At 39.8% G+C, this 25,681-nt stretch overlaps 1 long non-coding RNA gene across 1 annotated transcript in view; it reads right to left on the bottom strand.

Annotated features, from left to right (window-relative positions):
- Window positions 1-25,681, bottom strand: part of LOC121016757 (uncharacterized) — a 232,014-nt gene that overhangs the window by 135,026 nt on the left and 71,307 nt on the right. The window contains exons 3-4 of the long non-coding RNA XR_005784432.1: window positions 14,139-14,225; window positions 13,121-13,211 (exon numbers count right to left, since the gene is read on the bottom strand). This is a non-coding gene — a long non-coding RNA (uncharacterized LOC121016757). The remainder of the gene's footprint in view (window positions 1-13,120; window positions 13,212-14,138; window positions 14,226-25,681) is intronic.

The following is a 25,681-nucleotide window of genomic DNA, read 5'->3' as shown; positions in this document are numbered from 1 at the left end:
TTCCCTGCTCACATGCTCTCTCTCATTCTCAAAAAAAAAAAAAAAAAAAAAAAAAGGAAAGGAAAGGAAAGAATAAAAGGAGGTAGGGCAGAAGTGGCACAACCTTATTAAATATAGGAATTTAATAATCTTTTTTTAGGTCTTGAATTTATGTTAAATAGAATTTAGAAATTAATTTTAGGAGGATTGATATAGATATCATTCTGAGCCTTACCATCTAAGAATATGATTTCTAACAGTATTTTCTTATATCTTTCAATAATTTTAAATTACTTCATCCTTAAAGGTCTATCTTTTCTTAGGTTTGCCTCTAAGGATTCTGTAGTTTTTATGGATTTGTGTGTGGGATATTGTGGGATATTGTGATATATTATTATCACATTTTATAACTGGTTAAAGCAAGAATAGTATGTATGATTTTGTATATTGATTTTGTATCCTGCAATCTTGCTGAAGTCTCCAGTTATTGCTTATATAGTTTGTATTCTCTTATATTTGCAATGCTGACAATCATATGCAAACAAGCAATAAATTTCTATCTACCATTTTAGTTTTTGTATGTCTTTTTAAAACTTTTTTAGGTCTTTATTTTTCTTGTCTTATTTATCTGGCAAGAATAGCCACTTAATGGTAAATGCAAATAATGTCCAAGGAAAACACTGATTTATATATATAAATATAAATATAAATATAAATATAAATATATAAATATACAAATATACAAATATACAAATATATATATATATATATATATATATATATATATATATAAAGAAAGGCAGCCACTCTGGAAAACAGTATGGAGGCTCCTCAAAAAATTAAAATTAGAACTACCCTATGACCCAGTAATAGCACTACTATGTATATCTTTTTTTTAAATTTTTTTAGGTCTTTAATTTTTAATATTAAATAGCCATTTAATATTAAATGCAAATAATGCCCAAGGGAAAAAATATATATAAACATATATATATATAAACACATATATATATATATTTAAAGAAATGCAGCCACTGTGTAAAACAGTGTGGAGTTTCCTCAAAAAGTTAAAATTAGAACTACCCTACGACCCAGCAATAGCACCACTAGGAATTTATCCAAAGGATACAAAAATGCTGATGCATAAGGGCACATGTACCCCAATGTTGATAGCAGCATTATCAACAATACCCAAATTATGGATAGGCCCTAAATGTCCATCAACTTATGAATGGATAAAGAAGATGTGGTTTATATACACGACGGAATACTACTTGGCATTGAGAAAGAATGAAATCATGCCATTTGCAGTAATGTGGATGGAACTGGAAGGTATTATGCTAAGTGAAAAAAGTCAGTCACAGAAAGACTGATATCATATGTTTTCCCTCCTATGTGGATCATGAGAAACTTAACAGAAGACCACGGGGGAAGGGAAGGGGAAAACATAGTTACAAACAGAGAGAGAGGGAGGCAAACCATAACAGACTCTTAAATACAGAGAACAAACTGAGGGTTGATGGGGGTGGTGGGGGAGAGGGGAAATTGGGTGATGGGCATTATTATTAAAACATTATTATAGTAACATACATTTGTTACATGAACCAATACTGATACTTTATTATTAACTAAAACCCAAAGGCTATTTAGATTTCCTTAGTTTTTACATAAATCCTTTTTCTGTCCCATCCATGGTACCACATACTAAATAATCATGTTTCTTTAGGCTCTTCTTGGCTACGACAGTTTCTTAGACTTTCTTTGTTTTTGATGACTTTGGCCATTTCAAGGACAATGGGTTAGGTGTGTTACAGGATCCCCCTCAACTGGAATTTTCTGAAGATTTTTCTCTTGATGAGACTGGAGTAATATGTGAATTTTTAATTATCATTACTTGGAGTGGAATTGTATGAGTTCTTTGCTAGTGACACAATCATATAGTCTCTCTTTAATTTGCTTCCGTAGTTAAGTATATTACCAGATTTCAAATGTCATGCTATCTCGAGTCCTGAGAAAAATCAACCGCATCATAATGTATTTTTTAAACAAGGCCTATAATTTTACTTTCTCATACCATCCTTGTCTGGTTTTATTATTGTCTTCGACCATATTCCCTGGGAATCAAACTGTGGGATAGAGATTTATGTGCAAGAACTTTACTGGTGAGGCTCTCAGGATCAATTCCTATGGGGGCAAAGACAGGGGCCAGAGCGGAAGTGCAAAGCAGCTCCCGAGGAAGCCTCAGCAATGTAACTAGGGTCGTCCTTCCAAGCTGTCTTAAATCAATTCACTGGGGCTGGGCTCTTGACCTACTGCATCTACCAGTCTTGGATGTGGGCCCAGGGGACATTCCTGGAAAGGGACTTAGCTATGAGTGGTCTGCAGCCACCACTCCCAGCGTCTAGGGGAATGTATGCCTTGGTCCTTAAGAGGGGACCTAGGAAGTTTGCCACAGGAAGGGACAATATGCTTTCCTTCAAACAGGATTTGGAGTGTTGGACAATTCACGGAAGCTACAAGTTCTCTACTCTGTTGACGGGGTGGTAAAACTTGACTTAAAATCCATGTGGGACGTGAGGGGAGGTGGGAGGAGGGGAGAGAATGGATATATGTTTGACTCCCGAATCAAAGGTTTTCACAGCTTCATAAGTCCTTCATCCCCATTGAAATCAACACTGGCAATGGATAGATTTTCTAAGAAATAATAATTTTAGATATTATCAGATGTATCAGCATAGAGTGATTCACAATAGCTCTTACAATATTTTAAGTCACCATTATATAATTATGTCCCCGTTTTGCCCTCAGTTATGTTTTGTGTCCTTTCTTCTTTATTGCTTGTCGACTTCATTAATCTTTTCAAAGAACCATACTTGGTTTCTGCAGATCATCTCTATTACTTGTTTTCTGTTTCACTGATGTTTGTTCTTATCTTTATTAGTGCCTCCTTCCTACTTTCTTTGGGTTTACTCTGTTCTTTTTCTAACTCGTGAGTTCTGGGCACATTACTTTTCTATTGCTTTTTCTTTTTTAACATGTACATTTAAGGTTACAACGTTCCCTTCTGAGCACTGATTTAGCTGCATCGCATATGGCGTTTTTGTTTTGTTTTGTTTTTATTTTCATTTTTTTTTTAGAGAGAGAGAATGCATGAGCAGGGCAGAGGAGCAGAGGGGCAGAAGGCGAGAGACAGAAAGAGAAAGAGAGAGAGAGAGAAATCTCAAGCAGGCTCCACATTCAGCATGTAGCCTGATGCGGGGCTCAGTCTCACAGCCAACTCAGGTCATGATCCTGAGACGAAATCAAGAGTCAGACACGCCAGATGGACTGAGCCACCCAGGTGGCCCTGCATTCTGTATGTTTAAACTAAATGTAATAGAGATTTCCAGTTGTCCTACATTTTCCATCCTACCCTCCTTCAATTTGTTCCAGGACTTTTTGAGGAGTAGGTCCAATTTGTAAGCAGATATGAGTTATAGAAACTCCAGGGTAGCCATACAGATGCCTAGTCAGCTGTGAAACTATTCATCAGGCCAGGAGAGTGCAGGCCAGATCCTAGTACCGCCACAAGAGAGGCTGGGCAACGTAGAATCTCACCAGAGTGAGATGAAATTTGGAGAGTCCATTACTGAAAAGAGTGAGGAATGGATGTTGGGAAACTATTGGCAATATCTGCCATAACTATATACAAACACACAGGGAACGCAGCCATGTGACCTTGCTTTGAACAACGGAGATGTGAGCAGAAGAGATACATGTACCTTTCAATTCAAGTCTTTAAAGAGAATGAGCATGCCTTCTCCTTACCCTCTTCTTCTTCCCTATTAGCAAAAGTCAGCATGATGGTTGGAGCTGGAAGTTATACTGGACGATGAGACGAAAAGGGCATGTTGAGGATGTCAGAACAAGCTAAGAGACTCCGAGAAAGACAGGACCTAGCGAGAGTTCCCCTGGAGATCTTCTCTACACTTTCTCTTCCTGAGGAATGGCTGCCAAACATGGGCAGGGTGAGTCTCAGGCCCTGGTCATCATGGAGTCCCAGTATCAAGCCAGGAAAGGAGTAACGCCAGTGGCGATAGCGAAGCCAACTCTACCCTTACCTGCAAAGTTTTATTTTTTTGCAGATTTATGCATCACTTGCAAAGTAAAGTGATTTTAACCACCTATAAGAATTTTTTTTTTAATTGAAGGGAAGAAGATATTTCAGAGTTGGCCTGACAGACTGTGGATACATAACAGTTAAAATGTAGCACCAGTGACATGTTGCGTGTTACAGGGTGAGGTTTGAGGGTACCCACAACACAGCACAGTGTTCACAGCAGAGTGTTTACCAGCTTGGAGAGACTTGAATAGATTCTGCTCCACCTCTTTCCAGCTTTGAAACTTTATGGAACCCTCTGTTTTCCCTAACCCATAGGGCTATTCTGAGGTTTTAATGATACTGTAACTACGAAGTGCTTTTTTGTGCCTGGCACATAGTGAGTACTCAATGAGTGGCAGCTAGCCTTATTTCTAGACCTTTAGAGCACTGGCCCAGATCTGGAGTCTTCTCCTTGGCATTGTCTCAGGCCCACGAGTTTCCCTTCCCTTCCCAACACAGGAACACTTGACATATGCTTGCCACCAAATTCTAACACTGCCATAGGTTTCTTAGTTTAAGGATTCAGCTTCTAAAAAAATAAATCAGCATCCTCTTTTATGGAAGCCTAAGGATCAAATTTTTATAAAACAGGTTTACATTTAATGACAAGTACCTGTGCCACAAACATGTCGTTGTTAATATTTGTTTCTACGGTGAACTGCACTGAACAAGAAGGTGTTCAGATAAATAACCTCATGTCGTCGGGGGGGATGGGGGGAGCCTTCTTACTTCTTATTAATTCTCGATTCCAAGTGCCCTTTGCACCTATTAGCTCACCATTAGATCAGAGTAGTTATTATTATTACTGAAACATAAGGTTAACATTTCCATCATCACTGGGGTTAAAATTTGCATACTTCTGCATAATTCCTGTGCACAGATGCTTGTACGCTCCGTCTTTCATCTTGCTGTGCACAATTCATCTGGAATTTCTTAAAACTGGACTATTCATAATAGTCTTGAAAGAACTTCAGGGGGAATGTTGAGTTCAACATTTTAGCAGCATCCTTCACTTAAATAAAAAGCTTCAGACCCTCTTGAAGACATGAACAGTTTTGACTGAAAAATCTAATATCAACCACATGGGCTAAATGATTGCAGAACAAACTTTTTATTGTATTATAAATCTGCCGGAAACAACAACAAAAAAGGTCATCAATCTCTTCCTTACTTCTTCTTGGCATTTTGAAATTACCCTCTTTTCCTTCCTTATTTCCCAACCAAAACCAGGGTATTCAATGTTGTCACAAATTCTATTTGTCAGTGATGTTCCTTTGATAAGCTGTTGAAGCTTGTAGGCCAGATGAGAAGAAATCACGTAAGAACTCAAGCCATTTTTTTTTTTTTTTAAATCAAGATTGACTAAGGGACTAAATGACTTCCACTTTGTAGTGGAATCAAAAGAAACTGGTCAACAGCCATTATGTGAGAAGAAGGAAAGGCACCACAATAGAGCAGCTCAAAAGGAAGGACATCAGAATTTTAGCCTTGACTTTGCCTACAACTTGATGCATTTTCTTCAACTTTGCATTAGTCAGGCCTCTCGGTTTCAAGGGACAGAACCCAACCCAAGTGGCAAAAGAACAGGTAAAAGCGGGGCTAGGATGGAGCCACTCACTAACTGACTCCCATAAAAGGTCCAGGGGTATATTTGGTTCAGGTGCGTCTAGACACAGGCACTCAAATGACGTCACCAAGAACACGGCTCTCCCCATCCCTCACATCCCTCTTCCTGCGGGTTGACTGCGCTCCGGGGCAGGCTCGTCACACCCTGTGCAAAGAGAATTATCGGCAGTTCCAGCTTGCGTCTATCAGCTCAGCAATCCCACTGGAAAGAGACCTCCACTTTCCCCATTGTTTCTGTAAGTCCTATGGTCTTTGGAGAATCCCTGTGGATTTCACACCCAGATTTGAACCAACAAAAAATGCAAATTGTCCAGATGGAGGGTACATGCATCCCACAGCACATGGACGAAGTCCAGCAGGAGGCACTTACTCAAAGGAAAATTAGAAATTAGGGCACTATCACCGGAAAAAGCAGGAGAGGCATCATAACAGTGGTCAGGCAAAAACAATATCCTTCCAGTCCAACTTGTCTTGGATTTCCAGTACTCCCAAAATTATATAATTTAGGGTTGATGATGTGAAGTGTTTTACTCTAAGGTTCAAACCACATTAATTTGAAGAAATTTCTCAAGAAGGGATGGCTGATTGGAACCCTATACCCATTCCCAGTCTAACTTTAGTAATAAGACATGCTAACTTGTGTTAGGAATATAGCACTCCACAAAAGACTATTATTTCTGATGCTGCATAAAGCTAAGTGTGGCCATAGGACTGTGGTAGTCTGGATTACGACTTCCCAGGATATCCAGGTCCTAGACCCTGGAACGTGCGAATGTCCCCTTACATGGTAAAAGACTCTGCCAATGTGATTGAGTTAAGGATCTTGAGATGAAGAGAGTACCGTGGCTTATTCAGGTGGCTCCTAAAGGCAATCATCAGTGTCCTTATAAAACAGAGGCAGAGGGAGATTACATGCAGAATAGGAGCAGGTGATGTGAGCATGCAGAGATCGGAGTGATGCAGTCACAGCCAAGGAGTCACCAGAAGGTGGAAGATGCAAGGAGACTGTCCTCTTGAGCCCCCAGAAGGAGTGCAGCCATGTGGACACCTGCATTTCAGCCACGGAAACAGAGAACTGTGAGAGTATAAATTTCAGTGGTTTTTAGCTACTAAATTTGTGGTAATGTGTTACAGCAGCCATGGGTAACTAATATAACTGAGTTCTGGCAAATAAAATATGAGCAGAACGGGAGGTATCCAGCTTCTAGCTCGTGCCCTTTAAGGGAAAGGGGCTTCCCGCCCTTCCCCTCTCCCTCCCCTGTCCGGTGGCTGCAATGCCAACATGCTGCTGAGCCATCATAGGCTGCCACTCATTATGGGAATAAAGGGAACATGCCTGGATAGTAGAGCAACAAGATAGAAGGAGCCTGGAACCCCAATATCCACTTTGAAACCTCAATTTAAGAGATAAATAAAACTCTGTCTTGTTGAAACCACTATATTCTGGGGTCTCTTATTACAGCTAATCTATAACCTAACAAAATTACCATTTCTGTCTGCCATGAAACTGCACTTTAAAGACTTCAAACTCCAGGGAGTATAATTAACTGAAGACCTAAAGGCTACAGTCTGAAATCTACCACCACATTTGCACCCAGCCCTCACTTTTCCCACAGGCTGCTCCCACCATCTGGGTGTGGTGGGGATACTAAAGCAACTTTATTACTGGGCAATATGGGGCCCATCTAACAGCCAACTTTGGCTCAAGGACTCCTCAGTGGCTTTGCCAAAGCTCCTGAGACAGCACAGCAATCTAATATATTTTCATCAAATTCCCTTCCCCCTCACTTTACTTGGGACAGACAGTTTCGTCATCCGATGGCATTCCCAGTCTTACCAGTTCCTTCCCCATTCTCCATCCCAGGTGTTTCCCCTAATTAAATCCTTGCTCATTTAATCCCATTTTGGCAAACGTGTCTCAGACTAATACACGGTCTTTTCCCAAAAGTTCAAGAACAATGAGGTCCTCTGGCAAAGTAAGAAAAAAAGTGAGAATCTTAACAAGTAGTAAAAGCATCTTGTCATATACATATAAACCCAAGGTAATTGTGAAGTGAAGAAGAGTTGACCATGTTATAGTTAATTTTCCCCAAATAACCTCTTGATCACTTTCAAATTCTCTCCTGCCACTTGGAAATAAATTAGGAGGGCAACAAAATTTTCTCTAAAGATTTGGCAGACTGCATATTATTGACTATTCCAAATTACTAAATGAAAAGTAAAATTCCATCAATTATCCAATCACTTTATTTAAATATCAAACATCTGGAGGCTGATGATAAGCAGGTTAAGAATTCAGGATGACTGAATTGTTCCTTAATCTTTGGCCAGATTTAACCTAGCGTAGACGCAATCCATTAATCCTGAATTTCAGCGTATTTGCACGTTTTTGTCTTGGTGTGTGTGAATCACTTCCCCTGGATGTACAAATGTCCATACAATGTGAAGTCTTGTGTAGCTCCCCCATCGGGAAGTCATTGTCATATTCCACTTCAATCTATTGTCTTCAGCTTTAGTTATAACAGATTTCTTTCTGCTTAGTTTGTCTTTTGGACTGTCACACTTTTAATTCATGTTAGTAGTCCCATAATTATTCTTGGCACATCTGTCTTCATCACACATCTGCTGAACTGAATCAAAGGTGAAAAAGTTGGGAAACGCATGCATTAATACTGCAGGAGACTAACGTTTCTTCAACTGATTGTGGCACAGGAGTTGGGAACATCCCTCCTGGATTCATTATTGGAATCAGAAAATATGCCATTGAGAGGATCTCAGGGAAGGAAATGCCTGTTGTTGACAAAGGCCTTGAACACAAAACAGAGCAGATAAAATTGAGACCAATGAGTTATAATCCTTCCACATGTGGTATATTTACAGCCATGACAACTGAGGCAAGACTTTCAGAGGCATGCCTCATTCATTGTGAGGAGAGACGGTGTGTGTGTGTGTGTGTGTGTGTGTGTGTGTGTGTGTGTGTGTGTGTGGAGTCCTGGGGATAAGAGCTGTGCATTGCTTTTTTGTCTATGATCAGACAAAAAACAAAGTCTTTATACTGCACTTCTGAAAACAGGTTAGATATCTTATTTTAAATGATTACAATAGAGAACAGTTACTAACATAGCTCCACCTAAACATGTGTTTAGGTCTCTAAGGGGTCCTTTGTTTGGTTGGTTGTATTTGTGGGATTTTTTTTAATTAAAACAAGACATAATATCTAGTCATGGTAATAAGAAAATATTATTAGAGGGAAGCCTGGGTGGCCCAGTCAGTTAAGCATCTGACTCTTGATTTTTGCTCAGGTCATGATCTCACAGTTCCTGAGACTGAGCCCCAATTCAGGCTCTCTGCTGACAGCATGGAGCCTGCTTGGGACTCTCTCTCTCTGCCTCTCTGCCTCTCTCTCTCTCTCAATAAATAAACATTAAAAAGAAAATATGATTAGAAAAATAATGAATTCTTAGGATATTAGTATATTAGTAATATTCAACTAGGAAGTAGAAAGCATCGATATCAATTTCTAGATCTGAATTTGCCACAAATAACAATGCAACCTAGGATTACCCACCTAAACTGAAACCCAGGAAAGGGCTGAAGTGTTTCAGTTGAAAACTGGTGGATAATGGGCCAAGTTCTGCCTAAAGATATGTTTCCTATGGCCAGTCAGCATTTTTTTTTAAACCTAAATTAGTTGCTTGGCTATAACTCAAGACATTTTGCCAGAAGAAGAAACACAATTTCTGGTTTCTTTTGAAAAATTAAAAGAGGGGCACCTGGGTGGCGCAGTCGGTTAAGCGTCCGACTTCAGCCAGGTCACGATCTCGCGGTCCGTGAGTTCGAGCCCCGCGTCGGGCTCTGTGCTGACAGCTCAGAGCCTGGAGCCTGTTTCAGATTCTGTGTCTCCCTCTCTCTCTGCCCCTCCCCTGTTCATGCTCTGTCTCTCTGTGTCTCAAAAATAAATAAACGTTAAAAAAAATTTTTTTTTAAAAATAATAAGAAAAATTAAAAGATACAACCAACCTCATCTTACACTTCCATATGACAACCACTGGGTAAAGCCCATGTTCCCCAAGTACACCTGGTACACTTTACTCATGAAGCCTGACTGCACTTGACAGACACCAGAATGTGTGACTCCTATACTCCGTGATCTGAAAGGGCCCGTCTAGTTCTCAATGTCTGTGAGCCCAGAATATAACTAAGAGTCTAGAAACAAACCCATACATTTAGGGTCCATTGATGTTCAACAGTATTGCAAGACAACTCAATAGGAAAATAAAAGTCTTTTCAACAAATGTTCCCAGATATCCACATGCAACAGAATAAAGTCAGGCTCTTTCCTCACATCATACATAAAACTTAATTCAAAATGAAAAAAAATAACTCAAAATGGATCACAAACCTAGACATAAGAGATGAAACTATAAAACTACTAGAAGAATAAAGGCAAAAATCTTCATGATCTTAGGTTTGGCAAGGTTGTCTTAAAAATTTTTTTTTTCAACGTTTATTTATTTTTGGGACAGAGAGAGACAGAGCATGAATGGGGGAGGAGCAGAGAGAGAGGGAGACACAGAATCGGAAACAGGCTCCAGGCTCTGAGCCATCAGCCCAGAGCCCGACGCGGGGCTCGAACTCACGGACCGTGAGATCGTGACCTGGCTGAAGTCGGACGCTTAACCGACTGCGCCACCCAGGCGCCCCGGCAAGGTTGTCTTAGATATGACACCAAAATCCCAAGTGATGAAAGAAAAACAGATGAATTAGAACTCTTAAAAAATTTAAAAACGTTTGTGCTTCAAAGGATACCATAAAGAATATAAAAGGCAACCTATAGAATGATAGAAGATATTTGTAAATCATAGATTTGATGAGGGACTCATAAGGAATATATAAAGAACAGGTACAATACAACACTAAAATAACAAATAACCCAATAAGAAAATGATAAAGGATCCCAGTAGACACTTCTCCAAAGAAGATACACAAATGGCCAACAAATACATGAAAAGATGTTGAACATTATTAGCCAGCAGGGAAATGCAAATGAAAATCACAATGAAATATGACTTCACACCCACTAAAATGTCTGTAGTCAAACAGACAAAGGCAACAACTGTTGGCAAAGTTACGGAGAAAGCAGAACCCTCATATGCTGTTGTTAGGAATGTGAAATTTTGTGCCCACTTTGGAAAACAGTCTGGCAGTTCACCAAAAGTTTAAATTTAGAGTTACTGCATAACTCGGCAATTCTACTACTAGGGAAAAGAAAACATATGTCCACACAATAACATGTACATGAATGTTCATAGCAGCATTATTCACTATAGCAAAAAGTAGAAACATCCAAAGGCCCATCAGTTGATTGATGGATAAACAAAATGCGGTATGTACTGGAATATTATGTGGCAATAAAAAGACACAAAGTCCTGAAACATACTATACAAGGATAAACCTTTAGGACACTGTGCTAAGTGAAAGAAGCCAGATGCAAAAAAAAGCCACAGATGACGATATTCCAATTATACGAAATGTCCAAAACAGGTAAATGCACAGAACAGAAAATAGATTGATGGCTGTCAGGGGTGGGGGGTAGAAGGAATAGAGAGTGATGGCTAACCAATATGGGGTTTCTTTGGGGAGTGATAAAAAATACTGTGAAATTAGACAGTGGTGATAGCTGTACAGCTTTGTGAATATGCTAAAACCCACTGAATTGTATGTTTCAAAAGGACGGATTTTCTGATGGATGAATTATATCTCCATTTTTAAAAGTACATGAGCCTGCAGGAGAATCTAAATTTTCATCTCCATTATCCTGTCAACATTATCAATAGCATCAAATTTCCTTCCCCAGTGAAAGGCTAACCAGTATGAGCAACCCACTTCACTTTAGCATGAAGCAAAGTGAATTATGGCTAATGTGGCAATAAACTTTACTTATGGAAGAATAAAACTTGAGCCTCTTATTTTTTTAAAAAAAGAAAACCTTAAGAAAATTTTTTAAAAAGATGTATGTTTACTCTTCTTTTGAAGTTTAACATTTTTTATATTTTCTTCTCCAATAAACATCTGAACTCTATAGGACCACGTGAAATACATCTCCTTTTGTCTGCAGGCTGTTTCTGGGCAGGGAAGACATACCCTACCCTAGTCAATGACAAATTGATTCATTTAAGCTCGAACATCCTATTGCATAATTACCCTTAAGGCTGTGAGCTCATGGTCTCTTCCAAATTTCAGATCAAGCTGGGACATCTGGGAAATGGACACACTACAGAGACTCATTTCAAGCCACCTTCCCCCGATTCCAGTACTGGAAAATGGCCAGTTGTCTTGTAATGGGACTACAACAAAAATCAATTTCCAAATTGAAGGGCAGTTTATCAGCAAGTGAATTACACCATCCCTTTAGTATTCCTCTTCTTGACCAGGCACAAAAGTTAGTGAATTATGTAACAGTATCCAACCAAGCTGGGCAAAATTCAAGCGTTAAATGTGAAAACATGTTTGCCCTCAGAAAGGGGTTCACATGGAAATGACCATGAACACAGTTCTGAGTGCATATATAATGAGAAGCGGGGCGGGGTGTGTGTGTGAAAATATGTTATTTTCTAAGTTGGCTGTTTGAACTGGTTTGACTAAAAGGAGTGCAGATTTTTTTTTGGCAGAAACTTTTCCTTTGTTTAGAAAAACACCTTTATGAATCTCCTCAAGCCCTGGCTGAGATCTAAGAGATCCGGAAAGAGAAGAATAAAATGGATTTACGTAATAAAATAAAAACAATTCCTTAAAAAGTAACTTCCCTAATGGTGTTGGGCAAGATGATGCCTTCAGATCCATCCCTCAGCCCTGCTCTATGCACTGTGTTTAAACTCCATGGATGGCAATAAACAGACTCCCTAACCCACTGGCTTCCCATTGGGTTCGGCCCATTAATGGGAGGTAATTGCCAAAGACTGGAGAGTGGGAGGAGAGTGAGTCCAGGGTGTTTATTCCCCAGCCTCTCTTTATGTTAGGCCTCTGGCTAGCAGATGTTAGGCAACCAGCAACCACTCTGGGTTCCAGAGTCTGTTTCTCTGTCCTTGTCCTTCAGGCCTGAAAGCAGTGACAGCTCCCTGCTCTTCCCTGCCATAGAAGTGCTGCTTCAAGATCGTCACTTCTGCTATAAGCAACGTAGGTGTTCTCGAAACCATCATGCTCTGCAAAATTCTGTCAACAATATCAAGGAGCTTATGGGAAAATGGGGTTAGAGCCACACAAACTGTACCTATGACATCTTAAAAACAGAGGAACCCAACAAAAATGGTTGACGGTGTTACACTTGTTACACAATTAAGAAATACATAAAGACAATAAATGTTGCCTTTTTACCTTGAACAAGACCTTGGGACGTGCTTGTGGAAGTACATTTCATAAGGGTTGCAGCTTGTAAACCGTTGCAAAGCGGCAGCAGGAAGCTTATCTGAAATGCAAAGAAAGTTGCCTTACCAGACGGGCATGGTGTGGCTCGTGCCGCTGTGGTGAACTGAGGAGGATCATGGCTGTCTGGGGAGGGGGTGTGCATTGTGTGTATTCCTACACTGTCTGGTTCAACTGGGTGCAGATTTCTGGGTTCACCAAACGCTTTTCATGGATCACATCACACATAAGCAAATGCAAAACTACGCCCCCAGACTTCTGCTCAGGTCATGATCTTGCGGTACGTGAGTTCAAGCCCCACACCGGGCTCTCTCCTGTTAACGCAGAGCCCGCTTTGGATCCTCTCCCTCTCTCTCTCTCTCTCTCTCTCTCTCTCTCTCTCTCTCTCGCTTTGCCCCTCCCCCACTCGTGTTCTCTGTCCGTCTCTCTCTCAAAATAAGTAAGTAAATAAATAAAACAAACAAACAAAAAAACTACATCCAAATCATTCCAAGGTATATCAATGGCATTGGAACAAATCTGTGTTTTCAAAACAAGTGTTATAACAGAACTGATTGAACATAGCTTATTTCCTTACACTTGGTCAATGACTTTATCAATAACCTTTCTGTTCTGTTTCCTGTGAAAATACTTAGAGAATTGTGGCAGTCTGGGGACAAGAGTCTCCAAACGGCCTGTAAGAAATTCCTATTGGAAGAAGTTGCCAAGAAACTTTGAAAGATAGTGGTGTGTCTTAATAAAATTCTAGTGTCTTAACGTTCTATACTATCTCGCAGTCCCTGCCACAGCCTGTCTCACTCACCCTGTTCCCTGCAACAGCTCTGGGTTTGTGGGGCTTTGGGAAATGAAAGGGGGGACAAGCGGCATATAGAACATGAAGATGGGCAGAAAGGACAATAGTCACAATTGCTGAGAAAAAAACAGCTGAGACACAAGCCCTTTTCTCCCATATCAGCCAAAGAAAAATCACCTTTAAAAGGCATCAGGCAGTCCATGTTCTGCTAATACAGGTGGAGCTCTGTAAGGGCCCTTCCATTGATTGAGAATTGGACTCCACCTAAAAGGAAAATGAATATAGCTTTGACTTCCACATTTTCCACCAAGAAAAGCCTTTCAACAATATCTTCCATTCCAAAGGCACTTGTTCTGCAAGCAACACATATTTAGGAGTGAAAAAACTGAACTTTTTCTCCCTTCAACAAGTCCGTTTATTTATTTATTTTTTTTACCTGAGTCAGAACATAAATATAACTGAGGCTCTGCCCAACATTCTACATTAGCCATAGAAGCATGCCCACATGAAGGGATTATTAATCCTCAAAAAAGCCTTGGCAGAATTTGATGAAAGCTGAAATGTATTTTCACAGATGGTTGTGTTATGCTGTATTTGATTTGAAAAATATTAAACAAAGCAATACCCCATTTCTGTTTTATTCCCTGAAAGCAATTATTACATGAAAAGGTAGACAGACAGGACACAGTTAACAAACAAAGACTAAAGAGTTGTCATCAGCCTAGAAATGTTCTGGAAAATAAATGAGAGCCACTCGCCAATAATACGACTATAAAATACAGAAATAAAAAATCTATATTGCGAACGTACACGTACTTACAGCCCACATCACAGTTTGATGAAGCAAGAGATAAATGGCCCAATACTGATTGTTTTTACAGGAATATGACAATCCTCCAAAGAAGAGAAACAGAACATCTCTCCATTCACATAAAAAGCAAATTAAAGATGGGGAAAAAAAATTCACTATGCTCAGAGCAAGATTCAATTAAAAAAATATGTCTGGCTTTGACAGGGAAAATTCCAGGCGTAGTGTATTTTCATAGAAGTTGGTCCTAGAGGAAAGATTTCAGTGCTACAAAGGCCTGTGGAACTTTTCATGGCTTGTCATTATTTCTCTGTAAGTCTAAACAAGGATTTCCGCCTCCTTAGCTCATATTTTCCCCCTAACTGATCCTGCAAGGTGCCATTATGCTTCCGACAGTGTTCTTCCCTTCTGAAAATCACACTGTATAAAGCTGCATGGTGGATTTTGAATAATAATTAATGCTGCCTTATAGCAGCAATATAACACACAGTGCTTTACTAGGGATTACATGGTGTGTGTGTGTGTGTGTGTGTGTGTGTGTGTGTGTGTGTGTGTGTGAGTACATATGGTTAAATGGCAGGATGAAACCATGGAAAAGAAGACCAGAGACAGCTTGTCATGTCCCACGCAATGCTTGAAGAACAGCACAAATAGCATTATTCAAACAGAACATAACTCTAACTCTGGGACATCCATTTGTATCTTCAGAAAATTAGGCGGCAGCTATTATCTTTCTGTTGTTCAAATTGATGAAACCAACACACAGAACCGCCGCTGGAAGTCACAGGGTTTTTGAGCCAAAACTTCTGCATACATTCCCTCTGGCTTGTCACCTCTCATCCACTTTGTCCAGAGTATCATTAAGAATTTCTAGACATCGGATTCTGGATCTTGTTACAATGCTCAGAATGGCTGTCAATGGACAGGATAAGAACTCCAGTAGTCAGGCTTGAATTGTGTGGATAAATACACCCATTTGGGTGTTATCAAGCTGTTCCATTTGTCTCATCATTTCATTCTTCGGTTGACACTGTGACCCTTGGAAAGCCAAGGAAGGTGTTTCTTCGGTTTTCACCCTCAACCTCAGGGCAGCATGGCCTTTATTCTCTGTCCCCTATTGCCCTTTGGAGATAATTGCCTGCAGTTTGGTGCCTATATTACATATGTTTCAACCTGTTCTCCAAACATTAACTGTTTGGGATTAAAATAGTTTCTACGAAGCATTTGCAGCCTTTCCTTGAACTCCTGCCAATGTATGGCTCTCCACAGAAAGGAAAATGCTGAGCATTAAAAACGAAATGAGGATTAGTCAGAGCAGATAATAAATAGCACACTACTGCATGTGGCAGAACTAGAAGAAAAAACAACAACTTGTTTGTATTTTAATGATTTAACCATGACAACCATTTGAGGTCCTGGTAAAGGTAACAGAAATAAAGGCCCGCGTCAAGAAGTAGGGAAAGACTGGAGAGAAGCTGTGCCATCAGAAAACCTATCAGATCATCAGTACTGTGTATGTAACCAGATTATGAGAGTCCATTTAAGTATTCCTGCAATGCATTATTTTCAATGTAAATATTAATCAAAGTAATAGATGATGCAATGAATCCTGAGAATGATAAAGCTAGGAGTTGGGATGATGTCTGCAGGATCTAGTCCTCCTAATACGATGCTGTTGAAGGGGCAGGGCAAATTCTATCCAGACCTTTGTCAGAGACTCTGCAGGTTGGGTGGAGAGCGGCCTGGCTGCCACTTGGGAAGGGAGAATCACAGTGGTAATACAATAACAAACGCCACCACCACAAGTAATTTAATCTAACAAAGAACAACAACAACAACAAAAACCCTATATGAAGCTGACGTACTGTTTTCGTCTCCATGTTAGAGATGACAAAACCAAGGCAGAGAGGTTAAGCAACTTGCCAAAGGACATACAGTTGACAGATGAGGGAGCAAAGATTTAAAACAAAGCAGCGCAGCTCCTAAGAAACCCTATGCAACCCCCTAACCTCCCTGTATGAGCGGGCTGGGAGTGTCGTGGCCTTTATGCCACATACCATGACAGGAGGAAGCGCTTAGCCAATCACTCACGCATTCCTTCAGACATTCAACAAATGCATAATGTAGACCTACTATGTGCCTGGAATTACTGCTGGAGACAGGGATTTCATGATAAACAAGCAGATGAGCTCCCTGCTCTTTTGGAATTCAGTCTAGTTGGGGAGATGGGTGGCAAAATCCAGGCTGCTTACAGAGCTTGGAGGAAAATAATACTAAAATGGATGTGTAAGTTTAACAGGCCTCAGAAGTGCCAAGAGCGCTTACTAAAACACAGATTTCTGGGCCTCATCCCCATAGTTTCTCATTCAGTAGGTCTGTGTTTAAGCCCAAGAGTTTATATTTCTAACAAGTACCACAGTTGATAACTGCTGACTTAGGAGCTCTACTTTGAGACCACCACCATAAGAGTTATTTGGTTGGGAGAGAAATATTCTTTGTGTTGTACTGCACCTCTGTTGGAGGTGAGCCTGTGCTTATGAAGAATCATCACTGACTATATAGATACAATTTTAGACCTGCCAGGAAGTTTCTCTCACCTGCCTTAAAATGTGGACATATTCCCTAGGATGGGTATAACACAAACCGCCACCAACAGCTATTCACACATGGTATCTGAGCAAACAAGACACAGATTCCGTAGCTTCTGATACCAAAGAATTGAAAGAAAAAGTAAAATACGAGGCCACAGAGTGACATCTTGAGTACATTATTAACGAACAGGGAGGCAACATTTAAGAAAGTGACCCTATAAAGGCACGGGGTCCTTAAGGAACGAGCACTATTGCAGGGAATCTCTACCCATCAATCCATGAAACACATTCCATCCTTACAGATAATGATATGCTATCATTTAATTGACATGATGATTAAAATTGCTTCCAACTGCATGAGTCTGGTTTTAACACATCTTTAAAAAAAAGCCTGAGTGTTTCTTCTCTGTAAAAGGGGGGTTTTCCAGATTCATAGCCTTCTTGTCTATTGGAAATATCCATGGCAAGAGTGAAAAGAAGAGCTGGGAAAAGGCCAGTTTCTTTCAAAACCATATGTGGATACAAAGGGCTGCATTATCTGTAAGCAAATTATTATATATCATATGTATGTGTGTGTGTGTATATATATACATATACATATACATAGGAGATAGATATATACATATACATATGAGATATATATATATAAATGGCATATATATATATATATATATATATGTATGTATATATAAATGGCTTCTTTTCAAAAGAGAGTTAATAGGTCAATGCTATGGGACAGGAGGGCTTCCATTGAAGAATGGAGGACCACAACCATTGACATTTGGCTGACCTTCTTTCCACATTACATAGAATGAATTTCTAATGTGGAGGATTCCATGTTAGTGTGCTCTGCAAATAGCCTTATGCTAAAGCCACGGAGCAGCACAAATAGTTGCATAAATAAATATCCCACCTTAAAGACAAATGCAAGTCATATGGAAAGTCCTTTAAGACTTGGGTATGTGTACTCAGTTTTTAAGAGTCTCTTATGGTTTGGCTCCCTCCCTCTCTAACCTCTTTTTTTGTTCCTTCCCCTCCCCCATGGTCTTGTGGTAAGTTTCTCAGGATCCACATAAGAGTGAAAACATACGGTATCTGTCTTTCTCATTACTTATCTCACTTAGCATAACACTCTCCAGTTCCATCCACATTGCGACAAAAAGCCATATTTCATTCTTTCTCGTTGCCACGTAGTATTCCATTGTGTATATAAACCACAATTTCTTTATCCATTCATCCGTTGATGGACATTTAGGCTCTTTCCACAATTTGGCTATTGCTGAGAGTGCTGCTATAAACATTGGGGTACAAGTGCCCCTATGCATCAGTACTCCTGTATCCCTTGGGTAAATTCCTAGCAGTGCTATTGCTGGGTCATAGGGTAGATCTATTTTTAATTTTTTGAGGAACCTCCACATTGTTTTCCAGAGTGGCTGCACCCGTTTGCATTCCCACCAACAGTGCAAGAGGGCTCCCATTTCTCCACATCGTCACCAGCATCTATAGTCTCCTGATTTGTTCATTTTTAGCCACTTCTTAACAGAAGACCATGGGGGAGGGGAAGGGAAAAAAAAAGTTAGAGAGGGAGGAAGTCAAACCATAAAAGACTCTTAAAAACTGAGAACAATCTGAGAGTTGATGGGGGGTGGGAGGGAGGGGAGGGTGGGTGATGGGTATTGAGGAGGGCACCTGTGGGGATGAGCACTGGGTGTTGTATGGAAACCAATTTTGACAATAAATTTCATATTTAAAAAAAAATACTTGGGTATCTGTAATATCAGCATCTGGTTACCCACTGTTTCTCTTGGCCAGGTAGTTATAAGCTAACTAGTTTTGTCAGTCACTGAGTTTCTAAGTTGACAGCTCACAGGCCAAATCTGACCCAGAGATGTGATTTGTTTGACTTGTGCATTTTGTTCCTAGTTGCTGTGCCCTTAAAAGCTGATCATGAATGGCTGAAATGGAACATTTGCTCTCTTCTGTGCAACCTTGCTTGTCGCTCTACAGTATCTTTGGCCTGGACTGGGTGACACCTTTACATTACTGGCAAATCCCCTGAAGAGGCTGGAGTGTTTTGACCCCTGCTATTTAATTTACAAAATCAAACTTCAACTCCAGCACTACTTTCCTGTTAATTCCAACTACCTCATATTTTTTCTTCATTTCACCAGGGGACGGACAGGTTTTTTCCATAAGAATTTTAATCGTTCCTAGGTGAGTGATATAATACTATATAAAACTTTGGAAGGAAGTTAAGTTTCTCAGTAAAAGGGCAGAATTACCTTGTTGTATGACTCCTGCTATGGTCGACATTGCTGATCTGTTTTAGATTGGCTTGGAAATTTTGAGCTGATGAAATGAAATGTCAAGACTGGGAAGTGTCTTGATTTTTAGCAAAATGGGCATATCACCACCAGACATGAATTAGCCTAGAAAATACATTAAGTTTTAGGAGGTTCAGAGTGGGCTTTAAAAAAAAAAAAAAAAACTGAGAAGGCTGAGAGAATGTGAAAGGCCCCAAGGCATGTTCATTTTTATTCTGTAATGAATAGGAAATAATACACTGCAGTAAAAGCAGCATTAATGATTCAAAAACAGCTGGAGATATTGAAACAGAAATTAATCCTACTTACCTAGCTCTTAAAACTAGTAAAAGGGCAAGGTGGGGTTGAAAACTGGTACCTGAAGCAAAATGGAATGTTGGCATTAAGCACCTGTGACCAGTCATTTGTAGGCCACTCACACACAAGCACAGCAAAGCCTCTAAGCGGCAAATCTCACTAATTAGAAATAACTGGGGTGATGGCCACTTGGAATCACTGTGAAATCTGAAGTGTGGACACATTTTAAGGAGATATAGCAGATTGGTTTCAAGGGCAAAGACTAGCAGCAAGTGACGCTTCAAGGACAGCAAGGTCCCACTGGATCCGCTCAGGGGAAAATCATTTGTTGTTAGCACACTCATTATATACCCGGAATTGCCACTCAGGCTGTGTCTATCACTGTAAAACAGTTTTTAAAAACTAAATATATCCCCAACTACCTTTTCTATCCTGTTTATGTGACCATTTTCTTCAAAAATGGTTGGAAAGTTTATTTTAGGCCGAGCTCTCTCTTGAGTGACAAATTTCACCATATTGGTGCCCGATGCATCGAAGTTGTCCCAATGATCTTAAAAGTTCTTACTGTCATAATTTTTACTGAAACGTGGATGTATGTGTGTGTGAAACATATTCTTGCCACATCTTCTATATTTATGTAACATTTTCTTTGATGATGCTTGACACACTATGTATTCGTTTCAGGTGGACAACATAGTGATTCAACTTCTTTATATGCCATGCTGCACTCACCACAGTGTAGCGACCATCTGTCGCCATACAACATTATTACAATATCACTGACTATATACCCTATGCCGTGCCTTTTATTCCTGTCACTTCTTCCTTCCATAACTTGAAAGCTGTATCTCACTCTCCCCCTCACCCATGTGGCCCATCCCCCTTCCCGCCTCTCCTCTGGAAACCAGCAGTTTGCTCTCTGTATTTATAGACCTAAATCTGCTTTTGTGTTTGTTTATTCATGTTTTTCAGATTGCACATATGAGTGAAATTGTATGGTATTTGTCATTCCGGGACTGACTTACTTCATTCAGCGTAGCACTCTAGTTCCATCCATGTTGGCGTAAATGGCACGATCTCATTCTTTTTTGTGGCTGTGTGATATTCATTATTTATATATACTACATCTTCCTTATCCATTTTCTGTAACTTTCTTGATTAAATAAACTCAATTCTAGGAAGCAAGTCTAGCCTCCACCTGTTCACTTTGTGGTTTCACTCCGTGGGTGTGTTGGGAAGGTATGGACATGGTGACTAGGGCCTTTCCTCACTAATGAATTTGGTGGGGACTTTTAAGCTAAGAGAGAATATATCCAGCAGCCCATTTTACATATTCATACCCAAACCTATTTCAACATCAACTCTTAACCATAAAGGAGTCTTAATAGAATTCCCAAGACCAAAGCACTTGATGAATTCCATATTCAGTGACTCAAGGGTGAGGTTTAGAATGTTTACAAATGTCTTTGTGTTTCGTTTGGGTCAATGTACAAATAGCTTGCTCAAAGATCCTCGAGAAGAAGACCTCCCGGGCTCTCTAAGGAGAAACAAAAGAACTGACCTCAAGTACATTCTCAGCCCCAGGCCCTGAATGATAAGCTTTATATCTGCAATGTGTGATAAGTCACCTTTTTAGTGAGATTCTGCCGACCACTCTATTTAAAACTACACCTCCTCCTCCTTAATTTCTCTCCCTTACCATTTACCACTTTGCACTATAAAATTTACATATTTTGTTTATTTTTTGTCTTCTTCCTCTAGAATATAAGCTTCATAAGGTCAGGAATTTTGCCTGTTTCTTACTGCTTTATCTCTGATGCCTAGATGGTCTGGCAGGTAGCAGACAGTCAACAAATCAATGTTGAATAAGCAAACCGCTGAATACGTATCTAGTGATATAATTTCATCATCTGTGTGCCAGTGCACGCTGCATCAGCAAGAGTTGGGTGGGAACACTAATACTGCCATTTGCAAGCTCAGTGGCCTCAGACACGGGACACTTTCTCTGAGTCTCAGCTTTTTCATCCCTGAAAGGTAGATAAGGATAGTTTCTTTCCCATAAGGTTGTAGGAATAACAAAACAAGAACATGTCAGGATAGCCTTTGGCATGGTCTTAGGCACACTGTAAAGGTTCCCAAAGCGTTGCCTGTTAGTACTGCTGCTGCCTTAATCCTCACCTATAAACTTACGCAGAATAACAACCAGTGAGTAGACAGAATCCCACAGCTACATACTTCTGCCCCCATCTCTTCCGAGAGCTCTGACACAGAAGTAGGGAGAAATTGGTGAAGAAGCTGCCTTACTCTTGCTCCTATTTTGCAAAACCCTTTCTTGGGGCTGGGGGTGGGGTGGGCCTCCTGCATGCGACCCCACGCAGGGTGGTGTGCAGCAGCTGGCCTGCCTGCCGCTGGGTTGTGTGCTTTGTAAATCAATAGGGCATTTGGGTCTCAGGCTGTTCACTCTGCTACCCTTCTGAAGTCTTAACTACACTTTAAAAGCAATTATTTTGCTTCTAGCTTTGGGAAGGAGGACGTGAAAAGAGGCCTGGCTGAGGCAAAGCTCATATTTCAAGGCATGTCAGGGACCAAGATCGATGACGTGTAGATAACAGTGGAAATGGATGTAAAACATAACCTCAGGTAGACTCATGACCAGGCCCACACAGAGTTCTTCCCCTGCTTCAGAATCAAGAGGAAATCGAGTCACAACATTCAAAACCAGGGACAGAGAGCTGCAGAATGAAAGAAGGCTCAGTAACACTCACTATTCGGAACTCCTGGAACTATAAAGTCTTAGCACTGCTCCACATGGGGGTCTGTGCACACAGATGCTTCCAAATAATGCCTGTTTCCTACTTCTTCTTCTCTGTGTTTAATTAACAATAATTGGTTAGAATTAACAATAAAGGCTACTGTTTAAAAGTTCTCATTCTATGTCTAAGCTCTTGTTTAGCTCCTTGCAACAAACTGTTGAAATAGAAAGCATTGATTCATGTGCCCATTTCACAGAAGGGGCTTAAAGAGGTTAAGTCACTTTTCTTTGGTCATAAAGCAAGTAAGCAGCACAGTCAGAATGGGCACCGAGGTCTGATTCCATCCCAATATAACTGAACACTCTGCTCTGTATTATATAACACCATAAACTAAATTAGGTCCTCTATGACGCTCTCATAGCTCCTTGTACTTTTCCTCACAGCATGGAACTGAATTTGTAAATAAATGTAAGGATGTGATTACTTGCCTAATATCGGACTCAGTACTAGAAAACACATTGTTATTATAATCGTTTTTGGTATCACACCGTATTTGCAGCACAGAGCACAGGTCGAATTCACAAGAGAAGCTCAGAAAATATCTGTTGAAGATCTGAAAAAAGACAAAGTGGACAAAAATTGAGATTTCAGGTTAAGATGCAAATTCATTTAGTTGTCTTAAATAAGTAAAAAACACTCAAAACCCATTTATTCAGTGATTTTCCCCTTTCGAAGGATACAATCAACACGTAAGCATTTCTAATAATCCTTCACATGGATATCCCACAATAACATGGAAAATTCAAACAATTCTACAACCTTTATTGCTTGACTCTTTCCCTAAAGAGGTACCAGTATATATCTATCTTACACCCTCTTACCTCTCTTTACTTCTAGTTCTTTGTAGAATCTTTTTTTTTTGTAATACTTGGTAACATTCGTGGAATGAACCAATCAAAAATACTGCTGGTCAGCTGTTGTGGTATTTTAATGAAATGAAAAATGCTGGCACCTTTATAAACACATATAAATCTTTTCTGATTGACACGAATTTTGAGATTTTCAGCACAAGTTACTTTGTGATTTTATAACATCCACAACACAACGGAACAATGTCATTCCTATTCAAGGAAGAAACTCTGTGGTCATGAACCCAGGCAAAAGAGAAAAGGCCTTGCTGTTTTAGTTTGGTTTTCCCAAACAAAGTAGGGAGGTAAACCACAGCCTCTGACCATGTATATAAACATTTGGAAAACTGGTTGAAATTGCTTACATGTAAACAGCAAGAGATTAATACTGTACTTCTGAAACTGACTTTAATAAATCCTGTGAGATTTCACCACACAAAAAGCTAAAATTATTGTTCCCAGAAATAAATAAAAGGAAAGCAATGTAAGAGTGTATCATACCCTTCTCTTAGCAAAACAAAATAAAACAACAAAAACAACAATAAAATGGATAAAACAAACAGAAAGAAAAAGAACAAATACTCTTTGGGGAAGGGAAGGAGTGGTGATGGAGTGTAAGGAAGGAGGAACATTCTGTGAGGCAAGACAAAGAACATTCTGGTGCAATGAAAAGGAAACACAGAATGTAGGATGGGATACAGTGTGGGAATCAAGGAATGGAAAGAGAATGGATACAGAAGCAGAGGAATCCAGCTCCCGGCTGGTAAGCCAAATGCCACAATAATCCAATTTTAATTATACGTGAGTCCCATCTCTGCTATTTGTTTAATTTTATTCTCCTCAGCAAATACAGAGACAGCTGTTTCCCTTTTGACACAATTATCTTTGTCTAGAAGCTTTCGAAATGTCCCTTTGAAAAGTTTGCAGAACTTACAAGAATCCTGAACCTATTAAGTGACAGATCTTTTGGATTTTAAACAAGGAAAACATTTTTTTTCAAGGCCTTAACTCCGAAACCCAGAGGATCAGAAATGATAGAACAAAACGCTTTGAAACTCAAAGTAGGATGAACAGCAGCACTTATTATGTTGGAAGTCAACAACCTGACCATTAGGCTTAATTATATTCTGAGTGAAAACCTGACCCAATGTGTCAATATCTTAGCTCAATATTCAGAATCTGTACTTAATTGTGGATGGCACTGGAACATAAAGTCAAGTAGATTTTAGGATGAGTGGTCACACTGGCCATGTCAATGAAGAGACAGAAAGAGAAAACTGAGGAAGGTAGTCAAGAGAGAGTAAAGAATACAAAAGCAAAAAAGTGGGGAAAGACCATGAAGGAAACAAAAAGGCTAAACAGGTGGCCCCAGAGAGACAGAAGTATCTTCCATTCCTAACCATTTGCCGCCTACTACCTCATGTGAAGATTTGGAATCCAAATTTGTGATAAACATATAATGGCCAATATGAGCACAGATCCAAGGCATCATACATACACTGTTTCATTTCATCCTCCAACAACCCTATGAAGAACTGTTATTATTTCCATTTTACAGATGACAAAACCAAGGCTTAGACACATCTAGTCATTTGTCGTCACAAGTCTTACGATTAATGACTGGTAGCAAAGGATTAAAACTCAGTTCTGTCTAGTCCCAAAGCTCGTACCCTCAAACCCAACTACATTGCTTGTTGTAGGCATAACTGACCTTTCTCTTTACTTGAACAAGCTTGAGAGTTTCTTTTTATAGAAATCAGCCATCCCCAATTAAGACAAAAATGCAAAACTTTAAGATGTTGGGCAAGGAGGAAATCTCACTACATACTGAGGTTATGATATGGAGGCAATCGTGAGGCTTACAGCCCCATTACCAACTATGGAGACCGCAAAAAGATCACTGGTTGCAAGGGGGTAGGGGGGTAAGAGGGATGAGTAGGTGGAGCACAGAAAATTTTTAGGTCAGTGAAACTATTTGTACAACACTCCAATGGTAGATACGTGTCACAACGTATTTGTCCAAGCCCATGGAAGGTACT

The sequence above is a fragment of the Herpailurus yagouaroundi genome, unplaced genomic scaffold (genome assembly GCF_014898765.1).
Source record: "Herpailurus yagouaroundi ecotype Mexico unplaced genomic scaffold, PumYag 213, whole genome shotgun sequence".
In the NCBI taxonomy this organism is placed as follows: Eukaryota; Metazoa; Chordata; class Mammalia; order Carnivora; family Felidae; genus Herpailurus; species Herpailurus yagouaroundi.
Note: the sequence above shows the minus strand (reverse complement) of the source record. Positions and strands in the feature narration are given on the sequence as shown.